This window comes from Culex quinquefasciatus, chromosome 2 (assembly GCF_015732765.1).
Source record: "Culex quinquefasciatus strain JHB chromosome 2, VPISU_Cqui_1.0_pri_paternal, whole genome shotgun sequence".
Classification (NCBI taxonomy): Eukaryota; Metazoa; Arthropoda; class Insecta; order Diptera; family Culicidae; genus Culex; species Culex quinquefasciatus.
In genome coordinates, this window is record NC_051862.1 from 19002961 (window position 1) to 19010750 (window position 7790).

The 7790-nt window shown below is 35.1% G+C and overlaps 1 long non-coding RNA gene across 1 annotated transcript; it reads right to left on the reverse strand.

The window, feature by feature from the left end:
• Window positions 1–7250: 7250 nt before the first annotated feature.
• On the reverse strand, window positions 7251–7790 carry LOC119767924. The gene is made up of 4 exons (XR_005277797.1): window positions 7653–7790; window positions 7497–7577; window positions 7371–7439; window positions 7251–7314 (listed from the first exon to the last, which is right to left on the reverse strand). It is a non-coding gene; the product is annotated as an uncharacterized LOC119767924 (long non-coding RNA).

Below are 7790 nucleotides of genomic sequence, written 5' to 3' on the forward strand. Positions count from 1 at the left end.
TTGGTCAAAATTATCCCATAGTTCTAACCATTTTAAACAAAATCCTTTAGGGGGTATATCAAATAATTCAAAAAATCAACTTTCAAAATTTCAACATTTTAGAATAATTTTAGCTTAAGGACCCCATTTCATGGCCAAAATAATGATCCCGACGAAATTGGTCAAAATTATCCCATAGTTCTAGCCAATTTTAGCAATGTCCCTTAGGGAGTATATCAAATAAGGGTCATTCCATCTGAAGCGGAACAGCATTTGAAAATTACCCTCTCCGATCCTGCTCAAATTTGGCAGGGCTGTTGATACCATCAAAACATGCAAGAATTCCGAATTTCATCTAAATCGGACCACCCCCTCCATTTTTGTACCTCCCCAAAAAATCGACTTTTTGGCTATTTTTGACCAAACCTCCTAGTTTCAAACGACGATAACTCAGGAACCACAAATCTTAGAGGGTCGGCCTTAGACTCAATTTTGAAGGAAATTGGACGTAGAATCCATTTCCGTGATCAAAATTTTGATTAATTTATTTTGTCTACCTGTATTGCGCAATTGAAAACTTTAAACGGCCGTATCTCGAAACACCCCAACTTATTTTTTTTATTTGACCTCACCATCGTGTTCTCCGGCCAATTTTACATAAGAATCACTTATCGACAGAAATGAATATGTTTCGTTCCAGAGATATCGAATTTTAAATTTTTGTGTTTTCGAGATTACCTACATCAGCTTCATTCGCCGCATCTGCTAGAAGCATACAGGCGGGCTGATCAATAACTGTTACCTGGCCATTTATTGAAATAATATTTCATCATAAATAATCTTTATCAAATTGGGCAAAAATTTACTGTATAACACTGTAGGAAACTGGAGGTGAATCACGAATGTTTATCTGCTCAAAAAAATGAATGAAGTGAATTTCTGTGCTAACCCACAGGACAGAGCAATAACGACACACAGTAAAGGGCAGAATTGGATTCCGACGGAGCGAGCAGGAAAATGCAATTAATCTTGTAAGTAACACTGAACAATAAGTGCACGATACAATAGTGAGTAAAAAATATGAACTAAAATTAATAAAATTTGTTGATACGTTGTACTCTAGTGAAGGACGATCACAAGGAGCAGTAAAAGGATTTCTGGAAAGTATGCAACTGAAAAATGTAAGAAAATCACAAAGTTTGATCTGCTGCAAAGCAGCTAATTCCTCATATTTAGTTGCGATGATTTCGACACCGTCCGAACAACATTATTTTTTTTGTCTTCTATCATTCTTGGATTCTTTTAATCAAATGGAGCTGGCTCACAATACAAACATTGATTTAATATGATCAATCTTTTAAACCATAAATCGGATTTGCCAAATTATGGTAAAGTGTCAACAATTAACTATATAATAGAGCAGGTTTTAGGGGTTTTTGCTGAATAACATTATTTTGCTACCGCCCATGATAAAGGCCCTAGTCATGGCGTCGGAGGTACTCTAAAACGGTTAGCAACACGTAAAATTACCCAATAAATATTCCTTTTACAAAAATAGATTGATCAAGGTAGGGGAACAGCATCTAATTCCAGCGTTCCTCTAATGTTGCCATATCAGCGCTTTGGCATTCAATTACAGCTGATTAAAAGCGTTTTCAACTGAAATCGAGTGATAAATAGCTCAATAATAAGTGAACAAACAAGTTTCTATCAAAAGTTTTGCAAAATTTGTTGTTCAAAAAATATTGAAAATGAGCAAATTGGACGAAACTAGGAGCAAGGACAAACATACTAGAATTTCTAGGTATTAGCTATATGAATAAATATTTGCGTAAAATTATAAAAATATAAATTAAATTAATCATCTCCCAGAACACCAGGTAGCAGTTATTGAACAGCCCGCCTGTGTGCTTCTAGCAGATGTGGCGAATGAAGCTGATGTAGGTAATCTCGAAAACACAAAAATTTAAAATTCGATATCTCTGGAACGAAACATATTCATTTCTGTCGATAAGTGATTCTTATGTAAAATTGGCCGGAGAACACGATGGTGAGGTCAAATAAAAAAAATAAGTTGGGGTGTTTCGAGATACGGCCGTTTAAAGTTTTCAATTGCGCAATACAGGTAGACAAAATAAATTAATCAAAACTTTGATCACGGAAATGGATTCTACGTCCAATTTCCTTCAAAATTGAGTCTAAGATCGACACTCTAAGATTTGTGGTTCCTGAGTTATCGTCGTTTGAAACTAGGAGGTTTGGTCAAAAATCGCCAAAAAGTCGATTTTTTGGGGAGGTACAAAAATGGAGGGGGTGGTCCGATTTAGATGAAATTCGGGATTCTTGCATGTTTTGATGGTATCAACAGCTCTGCCAAATTTGAGCAGGATCGGAGAGGGTAATTTTCAAATTTGCACTTTTTCATGCACAGTTGAGATGGAATGACCCATAATTAAAAAAATCAACTTTCAAATTTTCAACTTTAAAGAATAATTTTAGCTTTAGGACCCCATTTCAATAACAAAATAATGACCCTGACGAAATTGGTCAAAATTATCCCATAGTTCTAACCATTTTAAACTAAGTCCTTTAGGGGGTATATCAAATAATTCAAAAAATCAACTTTCAAAATTTCAACTTTTTAGAATAATTTAAGCTTATGGACCCCATTTCATGGCCAAAATAATGAACCCGACGAAATTGGTCAAAATTATCCCATAGTTCTAGCCAATTTTAGCAAGGTCTCTTAGGGGGTATATCAAATAATAAAAAAAATCAACTTCCAAAATTTCAACTTTTTAGAATAATTTTAACTTAAGGACCCCATTTCATGGCCAAAATAATGACCCCGACGAAATTAGACAAAATTATCCCAAAGATCTTAACATATTTAACAAAAGAAAAAATAATAACAGATTGTGTTATGGACACTTAGAAACTTTTCCATTTGTTCCATTTATGGTAATTTTATTTCTAAGTCAGTATACCGAACGAATAACAAATTTTGTTATTAGGAGAGTTTTTGAAATGTATAACATTTCCTCTTATTAGCGTGTTATTAAACATTTTCAATATAATATCACTCCAATACCAAATTTCGTTATTTTATCAGAAACTGTTATTATTTTTTTATTCTTGAAGTTGAACTTCAGGACAAAATAATAACACTTTTTGTTATTTTAACAGGATTTGTTATTGAAATATTATTAATTTTGTTATTACCGTCTGCCCGGGTACAAAAAAAAACTTTTTTATATGGATCGTGGACAAACCCAAAATAATTTCTTTAAAATAATTTGGTCTCAAAATTCCCTTAAATTTATTTTTACAATCCCTTAGATTTTTTTTACAATAACAAAAAAATAAAAATAATCATGGACTAAGAAAAATTTTACGTTTTCTAAATTATTTGGAATCGTAATTTCTGGATTCACTCTAGGTTCTTAATAATTGGGGCAAAAACCCGGAAACAACAGCACATTTTGTGTCTACTTTTTACAACGCTCATTATTCTCTGATTTTCTATTAGAAAAAAATACTAATGAGTTCTAGTGATATCAAATCAGATTTTGAAAATATATTTATTATTATTATTTTTATTTATTGCTATTAAATTGTTCGCGGTAAAAAAATGCCACAGTTTTTTCAATTAAAAAAAATCATGACAGAGAATTTGTTTCTCTTGGAAATAAAACTTAAATTGAGCACCAAAATATTGAATAATGCCAACTAGCCAACCCATAAAAAAAAAATCTGAAGGATCCTCTTAAAGAGAATCGTAATTAGTATCTTCATGGAAATAATTATAATTGAAATCCATTGCAAATCAAAACTTCATACTGTTGATTCTTTTTTCATCTCACACAATAAACAACAATAACAAAACGCGCGCGGAAAATGCAACCACTCCAGCGTGCAGTGGGTGGAAATGTTTGAGGAAAAACACCAGCTAACATTGTGAAGAGACTATCCACAAAGCAAAGCTGCTCGTTATGAAGTGTATGTGTGTGCTTTTTTTTTATTCCGGCAGTCATGCAAACATTTTTCAAGTATATTGTTCGCAAACAAACTGCACACTGCTTTTTCATCATTTGCAAATGTTCTGCACGGGTGGAGTGATGAATGCACTTTCCTATCATTTCTGCGGGGAAAATTGCCCACTTTTCGTGTCAAGTGGTTTGAACCATTCCTGGAGTGCCCCGCATCAATAATTAACTTTTCCGTGGACCACCACCACGTGCAACGTACAAGTTGAACTTCATGAAACAAGCATGAAGCTGCAAATCTTTCCAACCGTAATTCCCGAATGCCAACTTGCACCGGGAACATGGAAAGATTTCCGATTTTTCCCAGAAAATGGCAAAGGACAAAACTCTCAAGTTCGAAAAACTTTTGTCTCCGACCGGATTTGGCACTTTCTGCTCATCACAGACAAGTAGATTTTACCTCAGTTCAATGAAAAAATATACGAACGAGTTTCTGCCATCAACTGTTCAATTGTCCCTAGAAGCAAGTTCAGAACCTCTGTCAAACCAACTTTGGCGGAAAGTTCTACCAGCGCGAAGGAAGAATTCGCCTTTCCATTGAAGGTGACAGTTTTGCAATTTTCTTCGGGACTTTTTGGTTCCGCTTTTCGTGGTGAACCAAAAGCTGGTTCCACGGATTGAAGGTTAAAAGTTTTATTTTTTTGGAATTTGGAGAAAAAAATCACTGTTCTAGGGAAGCCCGTAGATCAACCTGAATGATAAATGGTAGGGGTTTCTTGGCCCTTTTGAGCTTAGGCGGATGATGCAAACTTTTGAATTAAGTTAAATAGAAAAAAAACTCAAACTTTGAAATCTTGCATTTTTGAATAAAAAAAACAAATATTTAGATAAGTTTTGCTTTGCATAGTTTATTGCCTTTCGAAGTAATAACTCTTCATTATAAAGTGGCAATCCATTTAATTCAATTTGTCACACAACTGTCACGGCGAACATTGCTGCTCTCGTTACACGACATGCACATCGGCATCACTCCAGCGGGTCCATTAGGCTCAATCAAACAATCCCCATTCACTGTGCAAACAATCAAATTACCGACCGCGGTGACCACGAAATCGTTCGTGATTTACCCGTTTTACCAGAGTGAGATTTATTTCTTTCATTTTTTTCTCACTTGAATTTGTGGCAAGCCTTATCGTCATGCAAAGATGCTCATTTAGTGCTGTCACATCACTGTAATAAAACTGCCGATTTTTAGTGTTTTATGATCGCTCGGCAATTAGTGGCTGTTTATTTGAGGGTAAACGGTCTGACACTGACTGATTTAGATTAGGTTGTTTGAGTTGCTCAGAATGTTGCAGACGAGTGTGTGTGCGTGTGTTCGTGTGCTAAGGAAATGTTTGCATAATTTTAAGCACGAGACCGTTGCATGCTTATACGCGCTTGATTAGAATACCGCGTTTAGGGGCAAGTCAAGTGCAGGTCGTGCCGTCTAATTGTACCCTTATAAACCGGGTACGGGGAAGAAAAGGCGAACAATGCGTACGAAAACCTGCAATTTTATCAAATATCTGTGCGAACCGGTTTTAAGGGAGCAGTGTTGCCGCTAGTCGTTATCAAAGAGCTTGCTGTTTCTGACAACGCAGACAGCATGGCAGGCTCGTGTTGAACTATTAAACTGATACCAGCTGGATATGGGCTGGGCACAGAGTTTTTTTTTTGTTATAAAAAGGGTCATCCGTAAACTATATCGTTAGAGCAAGTTAAGAGGCTAAAACATTTACTGAATTGGTACCATTAAAAATCCACCTATTTAACCTAAGGAAAAAGTCTTAAACTCGATTCCAATCCTGAGATATTAACACCTAAACTCCCAAACTAACAAAAAGGGGAATTTCCATACAAATTCCACCTTTTTCTCGAGCTTGGGAGTTTAGGTGTTAATAATCGTAAAATTCCGTGTAATGTTGACACTCTTCTTATGAAATGTACGCACAGAAAAAAATCCATTCTCGTAATCGTGAATTAAGTTCACGAATGTAAGAACCACGAAGGAGCATGGTGCATTAGGGTGTAATATGGTTGTATGGAAAAAAATAAAGTTGTCCAAATTTAGCGAGCACAGCAATTTTTCAGTTCCTTTTGGGGTCCTAAACAACTCCCCAAAGTTTGGGAACGATTGGTTTAGTCCTCACTTTGCGCAAAGCGATTCAATTTTCCATATAAATTTGTATGGGAAAACCCATTTTTTTGGATTTCGATATTTATAAAATCCACGTTTCACGCTGTACTAAAACCGGATTCATATTCGGATGCTCTGGAAGGTGCTCTACAACTTTCCCGAAGAGAGTATGGTGCTAACTTGCTCCTAAAAAAAGATACAGCGTGTTCAAAACTCGTCTAAAACGTGTTTTTTGCTCGAAAATCACGTTTTAGACGAGTTTTGAGGACGCTGTATCTTCTTTCAGGGACATGCTAGCACCATACTCTTTTCGGGAAAGTTGTAGAGCACCTTTCAGAGCATCCGAATATGAATCCGGATTTAGTACAGCTTGAAACGTGGATTTTATAAATATCAAAATTCAAAAAAATGGTTTTTCCCATACAAATTTATATGGAAAATTGAATCGCTTTGCGCAAAGTGAGGACTAAACCAATCATACCCAAACTTTGGGGAGTTGTTTAGGACCCCAAAAGGAACTGGAAAAGTGCTGTGCTGGAAAATCGATTTTGATATTACACCCTAATGGTGCTCACGTAAAACCAGCATGATCCATATCAAAGTGCTCCGATTTGGCATGGGAGTTTTTGTATTTTTTTTAGATTGCCACGTTCAAAAGAAAGTTTTGTTTGTTTGTCTGGGAACAACGATGCCAGATAATTTAATGGGAGATCTGTATTTTCTTGAAAAATCTATCTGTATTTAATCTGTATCTTGTCAAATTCGAAGCCATGAAAGACATTTTTGAATTTCTTTCAGCAGATTTATGGTTTTTAATCATATTAAAGCCTAATTCAATTACTAAATTGTTGATTTTTTTTTTAAATATAATCATTTTGAACAATTCTGTACATACAGATTTTTGTGATCAAAAAATCTGTAAAATACAGATTTATCAGTATATCTGGCATGGCTGCCCGATCATACGGTAATAACTAAATTCATGCCAATTCATAAACAAATACTGTTAAAATTACTGAAAGTGTTATGAATTCTTCTTGAAAACTCATTTTTTGCATAAGAGTAGAATAACAGTTTATGTTATCATAACAAAATTTGCTATATGTCTGATTGTTCGGACCTCAGAACAAACTGAATTTTTACAGCAACTTTTCTGGTAGTAGCTTAAAACTAAAAAATATTGATTTTATTACGCATGATTTTGATGGAAATATAATTCAACTCACATGAATAGTTTGCCCTTTATCACCTTTTCCTCACACAAATGCTCTTGTTGCTCACGGGTTAAATTCGCTCTAGTAAACAAAGTTTCGAATTAATTCCACGTCGTATTTCCATTACACCCTACTTACGGTCGCTAAGTGGCTTTAATTATGGTAAATCTGGTGACAAATTATGCCCTCTTTCGTGGCTTTTTACTCCCACACGCGCTGCTGTATTAATTTATAATTAAGAATACAAAATAAGTAAATTCAACGCCCTAAAGAGCCAAAAGCAAAACAACTTACAAATCTGGTTAAGCTGATCAACCGATCGAACCAGGAAGTTAAAGAAATGATGGTAAATTCGGCTAAATTTACGCAACCACGTTACACTTTGTAATGGCTAATGTGACGATCCAACTTTTTCAATTTCTAGGGTTTACA